At 42.2% G+C, this 19,105-nt stretch overlaps 2 long non-coding RNA genes across 2 annotated transcripts in view; one reads left to right on the top strand and one right to left on the bottom strand.

The window, feature by feature from the left end:
- The first annotated feature begins 1,603 nt into the window (after window positions 1–1,603).
- On the top strand, window positions 1,604–14,832 carry LOC122460034. The gene is made up of 3 exons (XR_006281081.1): window positions 1,604–2,546; window positions 12,317–12,320; window positions 14,819–14,832. It is a non-coding gene; the product is annotated as an uncharacterized LOC122460034 (long non-coding RNA).
- LOC122460035 overlaps window positions 10,157–19,105 on the bottom strand; it is a 21,811-nt gene continuing 12,862 nt past the window's right edge. The window contains exons 2-3 of the long non-coding RNA XR_006281082.1: window positions 12,295–12,393; window positions 10,157–10,402 (exon numbers count right to left, since the gene is read on the bottom strand). This is a non-coding gene — a long non-coding RNA (uncharacterized LOC122460035). The remainder of the gene's footprint in view (window positions 10,403–12,294; window positions 12,394–19,105) is intronic.

Below are 19,105 nucleotides of genomic sequence, written 5' to 3'. Positions count from 1 at the left end.
GCTTATGCCCAAATACATTTGTTAGTCTCTAAGGTGCCACAAGTACTCCTCGTTGTTTTTGCTGATACAAACTACCATGGCTACCACTCTAAAACTTGTATTGGTAAACCCTTTCACACAGCAAGCCTCTCAGTGTGACCTTCCCTGCTTCCCCCCCCCCCCCTTATAAATTAAAAACATTTTTTTATATTTAACGGTGCTATAAATGATGGACACAAAGCAGCATTTGGGAGTGGAGACCGAGAGCTCATGATCCCCTGAGGGGTTGCCATCCCCAGTTTGAAAACCCATGCTATAGAGCAAATACAAGATATGCAGTCTTGACTTAAAGGAATGGGGAATCCACTATATCCCTTAGATAAATTGTTTCAATGACTAATTACCCCAGTTTATAAAAATTTATCTCAGATTTGCTGTGCACAGTACAGTTTTGGAGGACTTGGCTGGATTATATGTTTTTTTTTTTTTCTTCCACTTTAGCTTCTTATGTGGAGTTTCAGAAGAGGTTGTGCACCTGATGAACTGTTAATGAGGGGATAGTGCATTTTCTTTTCATGTCCACATTACATCCTAGGTTATATGCAAAAAGAAAAGACCAAATCGTGAATAGTACTTCAAAAAAAAAAAAAGTGGGGAGGGGGGGGAGGACCATTAGTAGATGGAGACCCTACTAGTAAAAATGTAAACTGTTAAAAGCAGTGTAGGAGAATCACCAAAATGTAACACTTGAGAATTAAGACCTAAATGCTCAAAAAATAACTTTAATTTTTAAGTTTCAGACTAGCAGCTGTGTTAGTCTGTATTCGCAAAAAAAGAAAAGGAGTACTTGTGGCACCTTAAAGACTAATGTATTTGAGCATAAGCTTTTGTGAGCTGTAGCTCACTTTATTGGATGATGTACCTCACGAAAGCTTATGCTTAAATAAATTTTAGTCTCTAAGGTGCCACAAGTATTCCTTTTCTCTTTAATTTTTAAGTTTTTTTGGGCCCAAAATCCAGAACCCTTCCCTACAGCACTGCTGGGAGCTTTTGGAGAAAGTATTCAGCACGTTAGCTAGCGCTGCCATATTGTGCTACAGATTACCTTTGCTGGCTATAATGAGGACTTAAAAAGGGAACTCTAGAAAATCTTGTAATATTGGGTTTTACCAGCTTGAATTAATGTCTTATAAAATCCAACAATCATGCAAGTAGTTAGAGTTGGACTTTGGAAAAAATGCCTTTAAATGTTAAACTCTAAGATACCAACTCCATAACTGAATGTATATAGACTTAAAATGCAAGTATTTTAAAACGTATATTCCTCTCCCTTTATTTACCTACCAAGACCAGAGTCTTCACCTTTTATAAAGGTTTATTCTTTTATTGTGGTGAAAGCATTTTCCACCCTGAGTTATCTGCCTCCTTTGAACCTATTTTGCTCTCGCTATAGGACTTCATTGCTACTTTGCTAATGTACAAATTTCTGTACACTAATGGAATACTTACAACAGGTGTTTCTCAGTAAGCTCCACTCTACTGCTAGCTAACTCTTACTTTTCAGTAATTACAAATGTCAAATGCAGATGTGGTATGAGAGGGGTGTGCAGAGGAATAGTAATGCAGATAAAAGGAAAACCTTTATTTCAGAACATACTCTTTCTAGAGGGGATTGTAAGGCTAAGAGTAGACAAATATTCCTTTCTAACCAAGAGAATGTAGTCACCCACAACTTAGTTTACTGCTCCACAGTCTTCAGTGCAAATGAGTATTGACTATTCTTGGAACTAATGCACATGTAAATTAAATGAAATTGGCCACTTTCTAGATATGGAAAATATCTGCCAACGTTTGTTTACGTGGAAACTAGTTTTTTTTTTTAATGCACAGCTTTTAGAATGGTTGACACGTTTTACAGTAAAATTGGTTTTACTACAAAATCAATATAGTTTTAGATTTTAAACATCAAATAGAAATATCAATTATACAGAGCACTTTTAGTGTTCTGGAAAATTAATACTTTACAATAAGTTAATATTATGTATAAATCCATTAGAGGCCTTTCTATCTTACATGCATATGGCTTATATTTTGTAAAAAGTGCTGTGCATAGATTGTGGTTTTGAATTGGTGATGTTTAAAAGTATAACAAATTGATTGTAAAAACAGCTGACTTCAGTGAACATCCAGTGTTTTAGACAATTTACTCATTTAATCTTGGAGTAATTGAGATTCATGGAAAGCTGCAAAAAATATTCTAAAAATAATGGAATGAACACACTTTTTGTTTAATTTTGAGGTACATTTACACAAACAAAAGGAGTCAATGACTTATTCCTATTCATACAAAATTATAACCCCCACTCTGATTAACTGATTGGGATTATATTTGTATGGCACCTTTAACATGTAGAGCAACAAAGTATGATATTGTGACTTGACATCCAGGAATAAGCTGGAGCAAATGCAATCAGTGAGGAAACATAAAAACTGTTGGACTATGTAGGCTGTGATTCTGCAGGCAGATCCTTCCAGTTGTATAGTGCACCAGTGACTAACTGGATAGTGTTATATATATATAAAAAATATATATATATAAACTTTCCCAAGCGCTATGGTAATACAAAAAAAATTCAATTTTTCTCAATAAGTTCACTGGAAGAGATCTAAAGGAGAGATGGAAGGCATACATTCTCAGGTGGCACTGGAAAATAGTTACTCTAAATCACAAAGAGCCGAATACTATTATCAGTCACACACATATAAATTTGAAGTAACTCAGTTGAACTTAGTAAAGTTACGTTGGTGTAACTAATGGCAGATTTGGGCTTGATATGTGTTTTCTTAAATCTTGTAGACTTTTCTAGAATGTATAGCTTGTGCACCTGAGATCGCTACTGCTCCTCTCCCTCCCCCCCCTTTTCTCTGCACTCTGCGTGTCTCCTGTTTTGAATCTGGTTGGTGATGGCAAATTTAGGTTAGCCCTGACTGACTGCTCAAGCATCAGCTCCTGCTTTGAGTGGAATTGACTGAACATACAAGATTGCTGTGAAACTTATTTAGCTGGTGTTTCTCCAAGTCCAGTTTTAGGAGCTAATTGTCAATCAAATAGACATTGAGAAAATGATAGTTGAACATCCATTCGTTTGTTTTTTGTGCTGGCAGCCCATTAATGAATGAAAGCTACTGTGTCATCTGGCCCACTTTATTTAAATCAGTGGCTATTTCCACCAGTTTGAGAACCACTGATCAAAAACACAAAAAAAGTAGATTAAGAAATTACATTTCTTTAGCCTCATTAACAATGCTCTTAATCTCTGCAGCAAACATATGGGGCAGGAAAAGAACTTTTTAAAGGAGGTAACCTAAATGGTAGTTCATCCATGCCAGAGATTTTTGCTTAATCTGGCAATATACTCGAAATTGTCTTTTGATCAACAAAAAAAATACAAAACTTTTGAACAAGTTATTTATCAGACTAACCATTCAGGCAGCCATTTAATTCAGGGCTTTGACAAATACTGTATTGACAACTCAGTTCCATAACTGGGCTCAACCTGTTTTTATTAGAGATGGCCAGAGCTGAGAAACTCAGAAACAAACTTCCTGAAGTGTGAGCTGGCTTAGGTATGGTGTCCTAGTTAAAGTCTGTCATTAGTGTTGATTTTTAATGACTATATGAAGGTAATAAAATATTTTAAATAATCAGTTGGTTTAGTTTTAAACTTTTATAACATACTGAGAAGGATGTTCCAGTTCCTCCTACAGATGTTTAAATGTTGCATGAATGTGAATTGTCTTTTTTAGACCTATAATATACAAAATTATAGGCATGCTTTCAAAAGGAAAGTATACCCCTACATACTGCATATTATGGTGTTTCTGATTTAGTCCTTACAATAATACTTTAATTAGTCCACCAATTAGTTTTCTTCACGTTGGATACTTTTTGAATTCTGGATAATGGAAATAATAGGGAACTGGTTTCCCCAAAATTTCAAATCATTCCACACATCTCCGTCCAGACTCTGCTTCTTGGATTCTTTTTTGCATTAAGGAAAAAGATACAAAGCCATGAGGCTTATGATTGTTCATGACACTACGATCATTTGGGTTTCTCACTGTCCGCATATAAACCCTCTTCAAAGCTAATGTTTTGGGGTGTTGTTGGCATCTTGACTGACTTTTGCTCCTGACCCTGATGTCAAGTTATTCTGGATGTTTTCAAAATCTGTTGCTTATACGCCATCTGCTTTGACAATGGGTGTGTCAGCCGTGAGCTTTTCTGTGTTATTGCCTGGGCATTGGGTATGTGAGCCTCAGGCCTTGAGGAGTCCAGTCCAAGTGTTGACAACTACCCATGTCATCTCTACCATTAAGATAAGCACTGGCCATGGATTGAGCCCCATTGGAAGTGGCTCTCTCTGTACCTCTTTTTAGTCCTATTCTTCCTTGGGCCTGAGTAGAGGAACCTCTTGTGTTAAAAGTGCCCAACTCCTGTTGACTTTCAGTGAGGCTTAGGCTTCTAAGTCACTTCTGAAAATTTAGCCTATACCTGAGTCCTGCAGTCTTTATTAAAGTAAGATTCCTCAGACTTTAGGTCCTGGGACTGCTTATTAATTACCTAAAGCAGGGAGCCTTGCAGGCAATACTTGAGGAAGAATGAGTGGTTACTTACCATAGTAACTCTTTATTCTTTGAGATGTTAGGGAGAATCCATGCAACCAACCTGCCATGCTTCCCCACTATTTTATAATCTTTCAAGAGATGCTTGAGTTTGTAGAAGGAACATAGTGGTAGCTGGGCTGTGAAGACATAGGCAGTTGTACAAGAGTTGTACACTTGTCTGGCCTGTACCATAGCAATGCCTGTAGAACCACTGTTTCTGTGGTTGGAAAATGTGCCTTTTGCATACATATTAGATTAAAAAAAAATGTATAATGCTTTGTTCTACATCTTTTTACATCTCATTTCAGAAGCAGCTAACAGTTGATGCTTTAACAAGTCAGTCCTTCACTTTTCTTTGTATAGACAAGCAAAGGCTAGAGGCTGAGTGACATTAACTGAAATGTACTGCTATGAAGGTTTTTCTGTTTAGAGGTCTTTGAAGTAAAGATCAGAAATTATTCTCACACATATGCTTCTGATGTTTTCAAATGGTACTGCTCTGATATAACATGTAAACACTGAACATAAAGAGTATGATTGTTTTCAGCATTATCTAATTAAATGAGAAATCTCTAGAGAATGAACAGAATGATTTGCTACTTCCAGATTAATTATGCATCTATATATATATATTTTATATCTATACATACATATCTATATCTGTATGTATTTTAAAACTCAGACAAGGTTAATTTAGCTGAAACTCATGGCATTGATCCTAATAAATACCCACTATTTTAACCTGTTCAAAATGTTGCTCATAAAGAACTTGCCCTTCTGTATCTATTGAAAAGCCGGGAGGTGGGCGGGTGCAAGCTCACCTTGCCTTGCTATAGTTGAAGGTAACATAACTATTGAAAATGCAATTTAATGGAAAATGTTAAATTAAGATATGCAAATCCTGAAGTAAGTGAAACTAACTATAGTTATATATTCCATCCAAAAGCCTATGTTAAGAATGAGAGCACATATTAATAATTTGAGTAATTGACATTCTTGGCAATGAAAGTCTGCAGATCTATTACAATGGGTTTTTCACCTGCTTGCAGTTCCTTAGAGGCAGAACCAGACCTGTAAATCAATGTAGACTGGGACTACCCACACCCCTGAAGACCTCATCCGTTCAGTCTGCTTTCAGCAGCTGTAGGCAGGCCTAACTCACCCTCCTGCTCAGAGCATCACCAAAAGGAGATCTTACTCATAAATTTCAGCTTATTGGTTCCAAGTTTTGGGCTGTGCAGCAATCTTATTGGGAACACCTCTTCAGCTACTAAAGTTGCTGGCTGCAGCAGTTTCTAGCACAGCGTTTCTAGGCAAAGCTCTCTGATGTCAGCCAGGAAACCAGAGGAATAGAGAAGTAATCAGGAAAGGCCCTAGAAACACCCAGGCTACCTTCACCCTGCCAATTACTTACCAGATTATCTAACATACACAAGCCACCATGCCCACCTACTATGCTGTCCACCTCAGCTGCTCACCACCACATCCTCTTGACTGCCTGGCCTCTGCTCACCCTATGAGCCACGATGCCCTTCTGACTGAGCTATCCACTGCACAATCCCACCGTGCTCTGCTAATGGAGCCATCCAGCCTCTGCACACTGTAAGCCACTACACCCCACCATTGGCCATAGAGAGAGGAGAGTGAGAGCAGTCCAGATCTGGAGAAACAAGCAGATGGTAAGGGACCTCTTGGTCCACCATTTACTTCCACAATAGGGGTGGGGGAACTGGATAGAGGTCTGGGTTAGCTTTTATGTAATCTATTTTGCTTTCTGTGGGATTCAGTGAGATAAAATGACTGCTCAGTGTGAAGGCTTCCCTTGCCCATCACTCTACCAAGGCCTCTGGGAGCATCTTTAAAATTCAAAGAGCCAACTAGGGTTCATCTCAAAGACTGAATGCTCTCAAGTGTTACATTTTACTGGACAAACAAAGCAAGGGCCTACACTTAACTTGATTCCATTTGTCTGTAGGCATCCGGATGCCTATCTCCCACCTACCTGCACCCAGGTGTAAATCATGCTTATCAATAATTTCTCAATACAAGGGTAGCTAGCATGTTTCTAGCACAGTTTCTTCTCCGATGAGTGTGTGGGTATATTTTTAACACCTAAGTGTCTGCAAAAACACTGTTGGAACCTGATTTGTAAGTGTGCTGGGTGGGAACTCAAGCCTTGTTACAAGCATGTTTGGCTATAATTGTTTGAAAACTGTTTCAAACAGGGTTACAAACCTCAGCATGGATAGATTCTAAAACACCTGGACGCTTTCTCTTGCTTGGTGATTGATCTGTGTTTGCTAACCTACAACTCTTCAGGATGCTTCCCAACTCACAGTGGATTCTCATCCAGTCATCAACATCCCCATACTGCATTACCATGCCTACTGGTGACCTTGTCGCCCAGTGTTGGGGTATGCGCCACCCATCCAGTGGTCTGGTTGACTCTAGGTGCATGCTTCCCAGCACCTGGTAGCCTTATGGACTCGTGGTTGCAAGCATTTCACCCTCAGATGCTCCCCAACCGGTTTTGGCAGATGCCCCACCTGTACAGTGGCCTCTGCTTCCACAAAAGAAGAATGCATCATCCCATCCTGCATTGGGAGGAATCTCACCTACCTGTTGGCCTTTGTGTCCTAGCTGTTGCTCCGCTTAACCCTTTGTAGCCTATGATACGATGTCTTCATGGATTCTGGATGGTAGGCAACCTTTGCTGGCTGTGCTGGGGCTTTGCTGATCATGATGAGTGTACCTCAGTGGTTTCTCCCTGTCCAGAGTAATCTTCCATTCCTGTCAGTGCCAGCTACAGGCTTTGTGCTGCCCCTGAAACTGCTAACTGAGGGATGGGGAGAATAAGAAGGTAGCCAGCCAGCAACTCTCATGCCTTTAAGATTCTCTGGTGCAGGGTGAGCTCCTCTCAGTTCTCTGCAATCCCAAATCTACACCAGGACAGGAAGGTCTGGAACAAAGAGTGTCCTTCTTCCCGCTGGTGACACGAGAGGTACGGCTCTTAAAGATGAGAGCCCCTCAATGCCATCAAATCCATCTTCAGCTCTGTGTTTGAGAACTCACTCCAATAAGCACTATGGAATGGGAAGTTGCAGAAGTAATAATTTCCTTGTCCCATCTCAAACTCTGGCTCTGTATTGAAAGGATGGCATAGAGAATTGACTCTCTGCTGAGCTTTACTTGGCTGCATGACCATGACTTCTGGAACAGGGGCTGAGTACTTTGTCTTCTCTTGCCATCTCTGTCTCACAGAGTTCTCCTGTCCCCAACCAGACATCTCTGGGATAAGTGGCACTTGTAAGATTCAAATACCACATTGTGGCTCTGAGCCTCATCATGGAAATGGGTTTGGGGAGCTTTCCTCCCTCTCTCTATGCACTGCATGTATACCCCTCCCCCTGTTGGGAAGTGACAGATGAATGCTGTGCATATAATCAGTCAGCACTAAGCAGAGAGATCAGAACATAGGAATTATACTGGATCTCAGTGAGCTGCTTTTTCAAGAACCAAGTTCCCCTTCACTCAGCTGCCAGTCCCCTCGCCCTCTGGAGCAGGGACAGGGAAGAAGGAGCTTGGTTTGTTTGCTTGTAAGGCTGATGGACCTTTTTTCCTCCTTTCTTCTGTGACCCAGCATGGGCTCCAGGGTCCTTCCCACCTGAGTGTGGAGCCTAGGGCACCTTGGGGTTAGCATCACTGCCATGACGCAAGTCAAATTCCCTTAGCATGTTGCCGATGAAGACCTCCCAGGAACCACTAGCCCTAGGAGGTCATGTGCCACATGTATGTAGAATTCTTGGTGGTTTGTCCCTGCTCCACGCTCTTCAGCCGGCTACAGGATTGAGGTGGCAATGTGGCAAAGAAATGACTGGGGGAGATGATGATAATCATTCACCTCAGCAAATCATAGTGCTTTAGAGAAATGTCTGCTCTAAAGTCACAGGAATCGGGACAGGGATCAGTAGACAGGGTGCATGGACCATTGGAAATGGCACCACCATCATTTTCCTGCTATGTTTTACCAGGAATGCTAGTTAAAGGAATTGCCCCATAATGAGACATATTGGTAACTTTGTGTAATCATCTTCCCTTCATTGGGGTTGCCAGAGTGATACACCAGCTTGTTTTCAGACCCAGTACTTCATAGTATGCTAGCTGTACTATGACTCAGGTTAAAGGTACTTCGGCTAGTAGGCCCCAATAAGCACTTGAACTGCCTCCAGAGATCACAATCCTCCCAGGCCCCTAAGAATCCTCATCAGCCATCTGCAGATGTTGTAATTATCCCCAAACCAAGCATTATAAAATGAGGACATTTTGAGATAAGGTTAAAAGTGTGAATGTCTTTCAAGAAGGCTTAATTCATATACTCTTTCATTTTTGGGGAGTCATCAGATGATGCTGTTGCAGAGGGTCTTGCTGCTACTAGCATTTATCTGAATGTATAGGCATTTGATCTTGGGTAATTGCTTATTGTGACTTGGGGTGCAGTTCTTTTAAGAAGCTGAGTATATTCCCTGTAAAGCTTGTTTCCTGCGTGGATTTCTCTTTCTAAATAACTTTCTAAGGACTAGAGCTGCTGCCTGCAGGTTATGCCCACACAAACAGGGCAAGCATAACATTTCATGGCCAAGTTGAAAATCAAAGTGATCACTGATGACAACACACTGTACTGAGTATTTAAGATTGGTTTTGCAAAGTGAATTGTATGGAAGTAATGTGTATAGCCACTTTCAAGATACTGTGTGTGTTTAGTGTCATTAGAGGAAAAAATAAAGAATGGTCCTCGAATCAAACCCTTTAATTGTAAGTAAAAAGCAGGCAGACCTTTTTAAAATTAAGAATAATGAAAGAAGCTCAGTTACAAGATGATGTCCTGAAGAAACTCTAAGAAAGTTCTGAGGAAGAGAAGGGGGAAAAAATCTTACCTGATAATGCACAGTCACTGTAGGGGGAGATGCTGCTATTACAGTATTATTTCAGTAGGTCTGCACATTTCTGAAGCTGGAAAACTACAAAAATTTGAATATTTTTGGCATGAACTGATGAAAGATGTTCATAGGATTGTGTGAATGATGCTAAATATTGAAACCAGAAAGCAACAAAGCAGTGACTTCACATAGTTTACAAGAATCCTGAGCACTAGATTTGGTTGCTCCTGACTTCAAAATAAAGGAATACTTCACTGACTACTGCAAACAGAATGTCTGATTCCCCCCTCTCCCCCCAGGAAAATTACCTCAAAATGGGATTACACAATCCACAGTAGCTAGTAAATTCCCATGTTTTTGCAACTGACTATAGCCCATAATTTATAGGCAGTCAGTTAGAGAGAGGTATTCTCTGTGATAATCCAAATTGCACCTTCTAGTCCACCCACAAGCTAATCATACAATGTGAATTATAACGTCAAATTCATCTTAAGAACTGATGTGGGTAATCCAAAATTTATCCAGGACTAATTTAAAAGTTACGTTTGCAAATAACAAAACCATGTATTACATCTTATAATGTGGACTAGACTCTGAATCTTCTTTATTTTTCTTACTACAAGTGTTCCATGTATAAAAAACAAATTAAACATACAAAATCACACATCTTCTTTACACTATTGAGCCCCAGTTTCACCAGTGTGTGTTTACAATAGATGGTAAATTCAGTAACAGCAAGAGATATAGGTGATCATTCCCATTCCAGGAGTGGGTTAAAGTACAGAAATAAAGAATCGTGCTTTGTTCACAGCCACAATCTAACAAAGAAATGAATTAAAATATACAATCTATATTCATCAATTTGTATGTATATAGTCCTCTTTGAACTTCTCTAAGGCATTGCATCTTTTTATTCACATAGTATGTCAAATGTAATCTCACAGTTACATCAGCTCATAAATGTATTTTTCAGGCTCTCCTGTAATTTGAAGTATGACTGAATGAACATCTCAAGTGTTAGCCCATAAGTCCTTTTCTAAGTTCATTTGGTCTTTTTGATCATGGATTTCCCACCCACCACCCAAAAATGTTTACAGTCAGCTACTCCCAGGAAATAAATTTTGATAATTTAGAGTTATTACTCTCAAATTTCCAGGTAGCAGCCAAGATAGCAGAACTGCTGCATCTTACATAAGCCATTTTCACCTAATTCGTTAATTTTTTTATCTGTTCTTGGGAAGGAAGAACAACGCCTTTGAGTTTTCAATAAGATTATTTTTCTGGCTGCCTGTGTTATGTCCTTGTCTCATTACTCAGAAGCAGTTGAAATCACAGGTCCTGATCGCCCACTCCTTACTCAGCTACAACTCCTTTTGAACATGATAGGGATTTTACCACAATTAAGAATGCAGGAACAGACTTTCCTCCCCCCCCCCCCCCCAGCATCAGTTTCCCTGAAGTAACTTGGACTGGATCTGTAATGAGCTCTGCATGAGTGGAGTCCTGCCGATTTGCAGGATTGGGTCCTGAGCAGTGTTCCTTCCAATTTTTTATGTCCATATGGGAATGAATTTGGTTATGTGCACCAATATGGAGGTGATGTGTGGCGGGGGCGGGCCAAGGGGGTTTGGCGTGTGTGGGGGGTCTCAGGTCTGGGTAGAGGGTTGGGGTGCAGGCAGGTGAGGGCTCTGGTTGGGGATGAAGGGGTCAGGGTGGGGCTGAGGATGAGGGATTTGGGGTGCAGGCTACACTGGCGAGAGAGGAATTCCCCCAGCCCTCTCTTGCCACAGCAGCTGGGGACCAGAGGAGAGCAGCTCTCTCTGGCTGTGGCAGCTCCGGCTGGGCTGAGCTGGATCGGGGAAAGTGCATCTCTCCCTGGCCACGACAGCTCCAGCGGGGCCAGGCCGGGGGAGGGGCACCTCCTTGCTGCGTGGCCCTTGATAGCCTGCTGCGTGGTCGCACAGCTTAGAGGGCACTTAGGTCCTGAATGAATAATGGATCTACTTTGAGGGATTGATATTGCTCCCACTGGTTTCTATGGTGCAGGATCAGGGCTGAAGATCCAAAGAAATAAAAGAAACATTTCCATAACCATAATGGTCTTTAGATTCTCCTTCCTTTCCAGGTTTCTCATTAGGCTTTCAAAATATTGGCATATTGTTGATTCTCAAGCATTTCAATATGCCTTTCCCATGCTAACAGATGTTTAACCATTGTAGTTTGTACACGATCCAGTATATACAATTTATATATATATAATCTCCCTCTCCCCCAACTTTTGCATTTTACTCATCCTCTTATATGGTAAGCTCTTAGGGGCAGGGACCAAGTCTTCTCTGTTTGAACAGCACTAGGACTTCTGGTTGAGACCTTTGGGTTCTCCTATAGTAAAAATACTAAATAAATAATGACAAATTTGCCAGTAGTTCCCCATTAATAATCAAACTACCCTTCACTCACTTCTGCTGCAGTTTCCTCTGCTGTTATGTCTGATTGTAATAGTTCCATATTGGGAGCATATCTGACAAGCTGTCAGTTTCCCTTTGAGAGACTCTGTGCTCCCAAGGCTCCCTCTGTGCTTTTACTTTTAGAGCTCTGTACGTATCACAGAACATTTTGATTAAAACACTAGACTGATATAAAATGAACATGGCGCACATTAAATGGATTAAAAACTGGCTAACTGATAAGTCTCAAAATGTAACTATACATGGAGTATCATCATTGAGCAGGTCTGTTTCCAGTGCGGTCCTGCAGGGATGGGTTATTGGCCTTATGCTGTTTAACATTTTTAACAATGACCCAGAGGCTGGTAGAAAACATAAAATCTTCACTGATAAAGTTTACAGGTGACACAAAAATTGGCGGAGTGATAAACAGTGAAGAGGACGGGTCACTGATTCAGAGCAATGTAGAGCACTTGATAAATTGGGTGCAACCTAGGTTATGCATTTTAATATGGTTGAATGTAAATGGATACATCTAGGAAGAAAGAATGTAGGCCACATTTATGGGATGTGGAACTCTGTCCTGGGAAGCAGTGAGTCTGAAAAAGAGTTGGGTGTCATAGTGGATAATCAGCTGAACATGAGTTCCCAGTGTGATGCTGTGGCCAAAAGACCTAATGCAATCCTGGAGCCATTGACAGGGGAATCTTCAGTGGGAGCAGAGAGGTTATTTAACCTCTGTATTGGGCACTGGTGCAACTGCTGCTGGAATTCTGTGACCAGTTCAGGTATCCACAATAACATAATCCACATAACAAACTCAATCTATTTAGCCTAACAAAGAAAATGTTAAGGAGTGCTTGTTTACAGTCTATAAAAATCTACAAGAGGAACAAATATTTAATAATGGTATCTTCAGTCTAACAGAGAAAAGCATAACACCATCCAATGGCTGGAAGTTGAAGCTACACAAATTCAGACTGAAAATAGTGTATATTCTTAACAGTGAGAGTAATTAACCATTGGAATAATTTACCAAGGATCGTGGTAGAATATCAATCACTGACAATTTTTATATTAAGATAGGATGTTTTTCTAAAAGATATGCACTAGGAATTATTTTTGGGAAAGTTCTATGGCCTCTGTTATACAGGAGGTCAGACTAGATGACCACAATAATGATCTGGCCTTAGAATCTATGAATCCATGAAATCATGGAAAGGTCCTCCTGACCATGAAGTCTGATTTCCATGTGTAACATTCATGAGACTGTATCAGTTTTATTTTTAATTTGGAATTGTGACTAGATTAATTAAAAAAAAAAGATGCTTGTATGTGGGAACTGTGGGTTTTTTTTTTTTAATACAACAGCACCCCTTCTGGCTTCGGGCAAGTGCTCCGGGTCAGAGCCCAAAACATGCTGCTTCTATGATTAGCTCCATGCCATTTTAGGGGCTTCAGCCACCACTACCCCTGCCGTGTTGTTTAATTCCTTCAATGGAGATGGAGGCAACATGGAAGCAGGTTTTGGGGATGAGGAAGACGATGATGAGGAGGCTGTAGATAGCTCACAGCAAACAAGCGGAGAAACCGGTTTTCCCGACAGCCAAGAAATGTTTCTCACCCTGGACCTGGAGCCAGGACTCCCTGAACCCACCCAAGGCTGCCTCCCGGACCCACCAGGCAGAGAAGGGACCTCTGGTGAGTGTACCTTTTAAAATACTATACAAGGTTTAAAAGTCAGCATGTTTAATGATTAATTTGCCCTGGCATTCGTGGCACTCCTGGATATACTCCCAAAGCCTTTGCAAAAGCTTTCTGGGGAGGGCAACCTTATTTCATCCACCATGGTAGGACACTTTACCACTCCAGGCCAGTAGCACATACTCGGGAATCATTGTAGAACAAAGCATTGCAGTGTATGTTTGCCGGCGTTCAAACAACATCCATTCTTTACCTCTCTGTATTATCCTTAGGACAGTGATATCATTCATGGTCACCTAGTTGAAATAGGGTGCTTTCCTTAAGGGGACATTCAGAGGTGCCCGTTCCTGCTGGGCTGTTTGCCTGTGGCTGAACAGAAATGATCCCCGCTGTTAGCCACAAGGAGGGGGGAGGGACTAGCCACACGCTGCGGGGAGGCAAATGCGACCTTGGAACACATGTGCTATGTATGTAATGTTAACAGCAAGGTTTACCGTGAAAGAGTGTACCCATTGTTCTATAAAATGTGTCTTTTTAAATACCACTGTCCCTTTTTTTTTCTCCACCAGCTGCATGTGTTTCAAGGATCACAGGATCTTCTCCTTCCCAGAGGCTAGTGAAGATTAGAAGGCAAAAAAAACGCACTCGCGATGAAATGTTCTCTGAGCTCATGCTGTCCTCCCATACTGACAGAGCACAGACGAATGCATGGAGGCAGACAATGTCAGAGTGCAGGAAAGCACAAAATGACCGGGAGGAGAGGTGGCGGGCTGAAGAGAATAAGTGGCGGGCTGAAGAGAGGGCTGAAGCTGAAAGGTGGCGGCAGTGTGATGAGAGGAGGCAGGATTCAATGCTGAGGCTGCTGGAGGATCAAACTAATATGCTCCAGCGTATGGCTGAGCTGCAGGAAAGGCAGCAGGAGCACAGATCACCGCTACAGCCCCTGTGTAACCAACCGCCCTCCTCCCCAAGTTCCATAGCCTCCTCACCCAGACGCCCAAGAACGCGTTGGGGGGGCCTCCGCCACCCAGCCACTCCAACCCAGAGGATTGCCCAAGTAACAGAAGGCTGGCATTCAATAAGTTTTAAACTTTTAAAGTGCTGTGTGGCCTTGTTCTTCCCTTCAGCACCCCTCCTAGGCTACCTTGGTAATTATCCCTCGATTTGTGTGATGAATTACTAAAGAATGCATGAATGTGAAGCAACAATGACTTTATTGCCTCTGCAAGCGGTGATCGAAGGGAGGTCGGAAGGGTGGTTAGCTTACAGGCAAGTAGAGTGAACCAAGGGGCGGGGGGTTTCATCAAGGAAAAACAAACAGAACTTTCACACCGTAGCCTGACCAGTCATGAAACTGGTTTTCAAAACTTCTCTGATGCGCACCGCACCCTCCTGTGCTCTTCTAACCGCCCTGGTGTCTGGCTGTGCATAACCAGCAGCCAAGTGATTTGGCTCAACCTCCCACCCCACCCTAAACGTCTCCCCCTTACTCTCACAGATATTGTGGAGCGCACAGCAAGCAGTAATAACAGTGGGAATATTGGTTTAGCTGAGGTCTAACCGAGTCAGTAAACTGCGCCAGCGTGCTTTTAAACATCCAAATGCACATTCTACCATTCTGCACTTGCTCAGCCTGTAGTTGAACAGCTCCTGACTACTCTCCAGGCTGCCTATGTATGGCTTCATGAGCCATCGCATTAAGGGGTAGGCTGGGTCCCCAAGGATAACTATAGGCATTTCAACATCCCCAACGGTTATTTTCTGGTCTGGGAAGAAAGTCCCTTCCTGCAGCTTTTGAAACAGACCAGAGTTCCTGAAGATGCGAGCATCATGTACCTTTCCTGGCCATCCCACGTTAATGTGGTGAAATGTCCCTTGTGATCCACCAGTGCTTGCAGCACTATTGAAAAGTACCCCTTGCGGTTTATGTACTCGCTGGCTTGGTGCTCCGGTGCCAAGATAGGGATATGGGTTCCGTCTATGGCCCCACCACAGTTAGGGAATCCCATTGCAGCAAAGCCATCTACTGTGACCTGCACATTTCCCAGGGGCAGTACCCTTGATATCAGCAGATCTTTGATTGCGTTGGCTACTTGCATCACAGCAGCCCCCTCAGTAGATTTGCCCACTCCAAATTGATTCCCGACTGACTGGTAGCGGTCTGGCATTGCAAGCTTCCACAGGGCTATTGCCACTCGCTTCTCAACTGTGAAGGCTGCTCTCATCTTGGTATTCTTGCGCCTCAGGGCAGGGGAAAGAAAGTCACAAAGTTCCATGAAAGTGCCCTTATGTATGCGAAAGTTTCGCAGCCACTGGGAATCGTCCCAGACCTGAAACATTATGCGGTCCCACGAGTCTGTGCTTGTTTCCTGAGCCCAGAATCGGCGTTCCAATGCATGAACCTGCCCCATGAGCACTATGATGCCCACATTGGCAGGGCCCATGCTTTGAGAGAAGTCTGTGTCCATGTACTCATCACTCTCGTCACCGCGCTGATGTCACCTATTTGCCCGGTTTCGCTTTGCCAGGTTCTGGTGCTGCATATACTGCTGGATAATGTGTGTGGTGTTTAATGTGCTCCTAATTGCCAAAGTGATCTGAGTGGGCTCCATGCTTGCCGTGGTATGGTGTCTGCACAGAAAAAAGGTGCAGAACGATTGTCTGCTGTTGCCCTGATGGAGGGAGGGGCGACTGATGACATGGCTTACAAGGTTGGCTTACAGGGAATTAAAATCAACAAAGGGGGTGGCTTTGTGAGAAACTGAATGGCCGCCTCAAGGATAGAACTCAAAACCTCAAGGATAGAACTCAAAACTGGGTTTAGCAGGCCGTTGATTTCACAGAGGGAGGGAGGAGAAAATGAATACAAAACAAATCTGGTCTATTTCTTGTTTTGAGCCACTTCATCTATCTTTATACATCATGCTGGCAGCAGACTGTGCAGTACGACCACTAGCCATTGTCACCTCCTGGGTGCTCGGCAGAAGACGGTGCAGTATGACTACTGGCCATCGTCTTCTGCTGGCTGCAAATTCAAAGACAGTGCACTGCCGATAGAACTCAATCGCCATGAGACGAAACAAGGGAAATGACCTGGCTGAGTCACTCCCATGTTTACCCAGGTGCCCGGTTAAAAGAGCACCCAGGACTATGTCGACGACGGCTACCAGTCATACTGCACTGTCTGCTGCCAAAAGGCAATAAACTGCTGCTGTGTAGCAATGCAGTACCATGTCCGCCAGCACCCAGGAGACATACGGTGACGGTTAGCTGAACGGGCTCCATGCTTGCCGTGGTATGGCGTCTGCACAGGTAACTCAAGAAAAAAGGTGCAAAATGATTGTCTGCCCTTGCTTTTATGGAGGGAGGGTGGGAGGGAGGGAACGGGGGCCTGACAATATATACCCAGAACCATCTGCGACAATGTTTTAGGCACTGGGATTTCTACCCAGAATTCAAATGGGTGGTGGAGACTGCCAGAACTGTGGGATAGCTAGCCACAGTGCAAAGCTCCGGAAGTCGACTGTTGCCTCGGTACTGTGGACACAGTCCGCCGACTACATGCACTTAGAGCATTTGTGTGAGGACACACACACTCAACTGTATAAAAACGCTTTCTACAAAATCGACTTCTATAAATTCGACCTAATTTCGTAGTGTAGACATACCCTTAGTGACCTGCCTCTGATACTGACTGTGGCTATTTTCTGCAGGACTCCTCAGAGTGGCCACATTGAATCTTAATAAATATTTCTTGAGTGGGTGTTGAAAGTAGAAATGCAACTTGACAATGAAATGGAGATGACCACGATTTCAGAAATAGGCTTGTGACGTTAGGCTCCTAAATCTATATTTGTAATAAATGGTCAGATTGTGGCACATCCTGCACACCTGCCCCAAAAAGTAAGGGACATAAGGCACCTCTTTATGCTCTTGCAGGGTTATCCATACCATGCGTAGCCTTTGTGAGCTGTTACATCCCTACACGAGGGAGGGAGCAGGCAGGAAAGGATGAGGAATGGGTGGAGCCCAGCTGTGCCAGTGCATCAGAGACATATGCTGTGTCACGTAGGGCCAGTGCAGGGTTCATTCTCCCCTCTGACGTCCTGGGCAGTAGGGGGGATTAGGGCTGTATATGTGTTGGGGGAAGATTAGCTTCCTGGGCTGCCATGGCAAAGCTGCAAATGAGCCCTAAGTGACTTGAATTTCTAAAGTGCTGAACACTCAGTAGCAGGAAGATACAACAACTGCGCTGTAGTGGAGACTTCAATCCTAAATACCACTGCAATTATTTTTAGTGGCTAAAGTTGCCTTAATGCAATATGTGCAAATGTGTCTCCTTATCATCCTGTCACTAAGAAGAAGTAGATTTTATCGTGATGAGCAATTCAATTTATTATTGTTGTTACATGAATACCACTGTGTAACTGTCGTGACTACCAAGAGAGGAATATACCTGTTTATTTCTAGATGCACTGTGTTCCATTTATATAGGACATCTTAAGTGTTCACTTCTCTGAGTACGATAATAAGCTGCTTCTTACCCAGAGAGTTTTTATAACTGGTTTATTATGATTTGAAGCAACATCAAAGAAGTCTTATCAGGTTCAAGGAATGTAAAATCGTGGATTTCAAGACTTAATGAACTGGAACATAAAAGCTTTTTAGCCTCTGAAAAATATATTTAGTCTATCGAATCCACCATATTCATTATATTGCCGTTGTCTTCCCTAAATAAACTGTAACACTTAAATCACAGGCTCCAAGATTTTCCTAACATTAATATATTTCTTCTGTTGTGATGACTTAACAAAAATAAGAATTAAGTTGTACATCCCTGAAGAACATTCAGCAGTTCACTTGAAAGACATTTGTGCCATAATTTATGGCAGCAAAAGGTGCCAGGTATTTAAAGAAATTCGTGCCAAGGGGTCTTATCATAGGGTTAAGAGATTGGTTATGAAGCTTATATTAAGCCATTGGATATGAATTCCAGATGTGCCTCATCTATGACCCTGTTCTTAGAGGATGGCCTAATTTAAAAGACACTGTGTAAAAGAGCATATTTTGTACTATTTCAAGCAAATCTAAAAGTGTTATTCAGTTTACATAAGCTTACACTTGCTGGAACTGAATGTTGCAGTGATGGAATGTTTGGAAAGGCCTAAGTAGTTGTGTCATGCCCCATTTCTCACCACTGCTGCCTGAAAAGGAGGATGAAAAGTGGTGGGAAGGGAAGAAAAGGGAAATAAGTGGCAAAAATAAGCTTCTGAAAATCAATGATTTTTGCCCTTAAATAGTGGAATAATAATGAATAAAAAGGGCATAAGAAGGAAGCAAAAATGTTCTACTGATTAGTTTACCAACCAA

Source organism: Dermochelys coriacea, chromosome 4 (assembly GCF_009764565.3).
Source record: "Dermochelys coriacea isolate rDerCor1 chromosome 4, rDerCor1.pri.v4, whole genome shotgun sequence".
NCBI classification, from domain to species: Eukaryota; Metazoa; Chordata; order Testudines; family Dermochelyidae; genus Dermochelys; species Dermochelys coriacea.
This window is presented reverse-complemented; position numbering and strand designations above follow the sequence as displayed.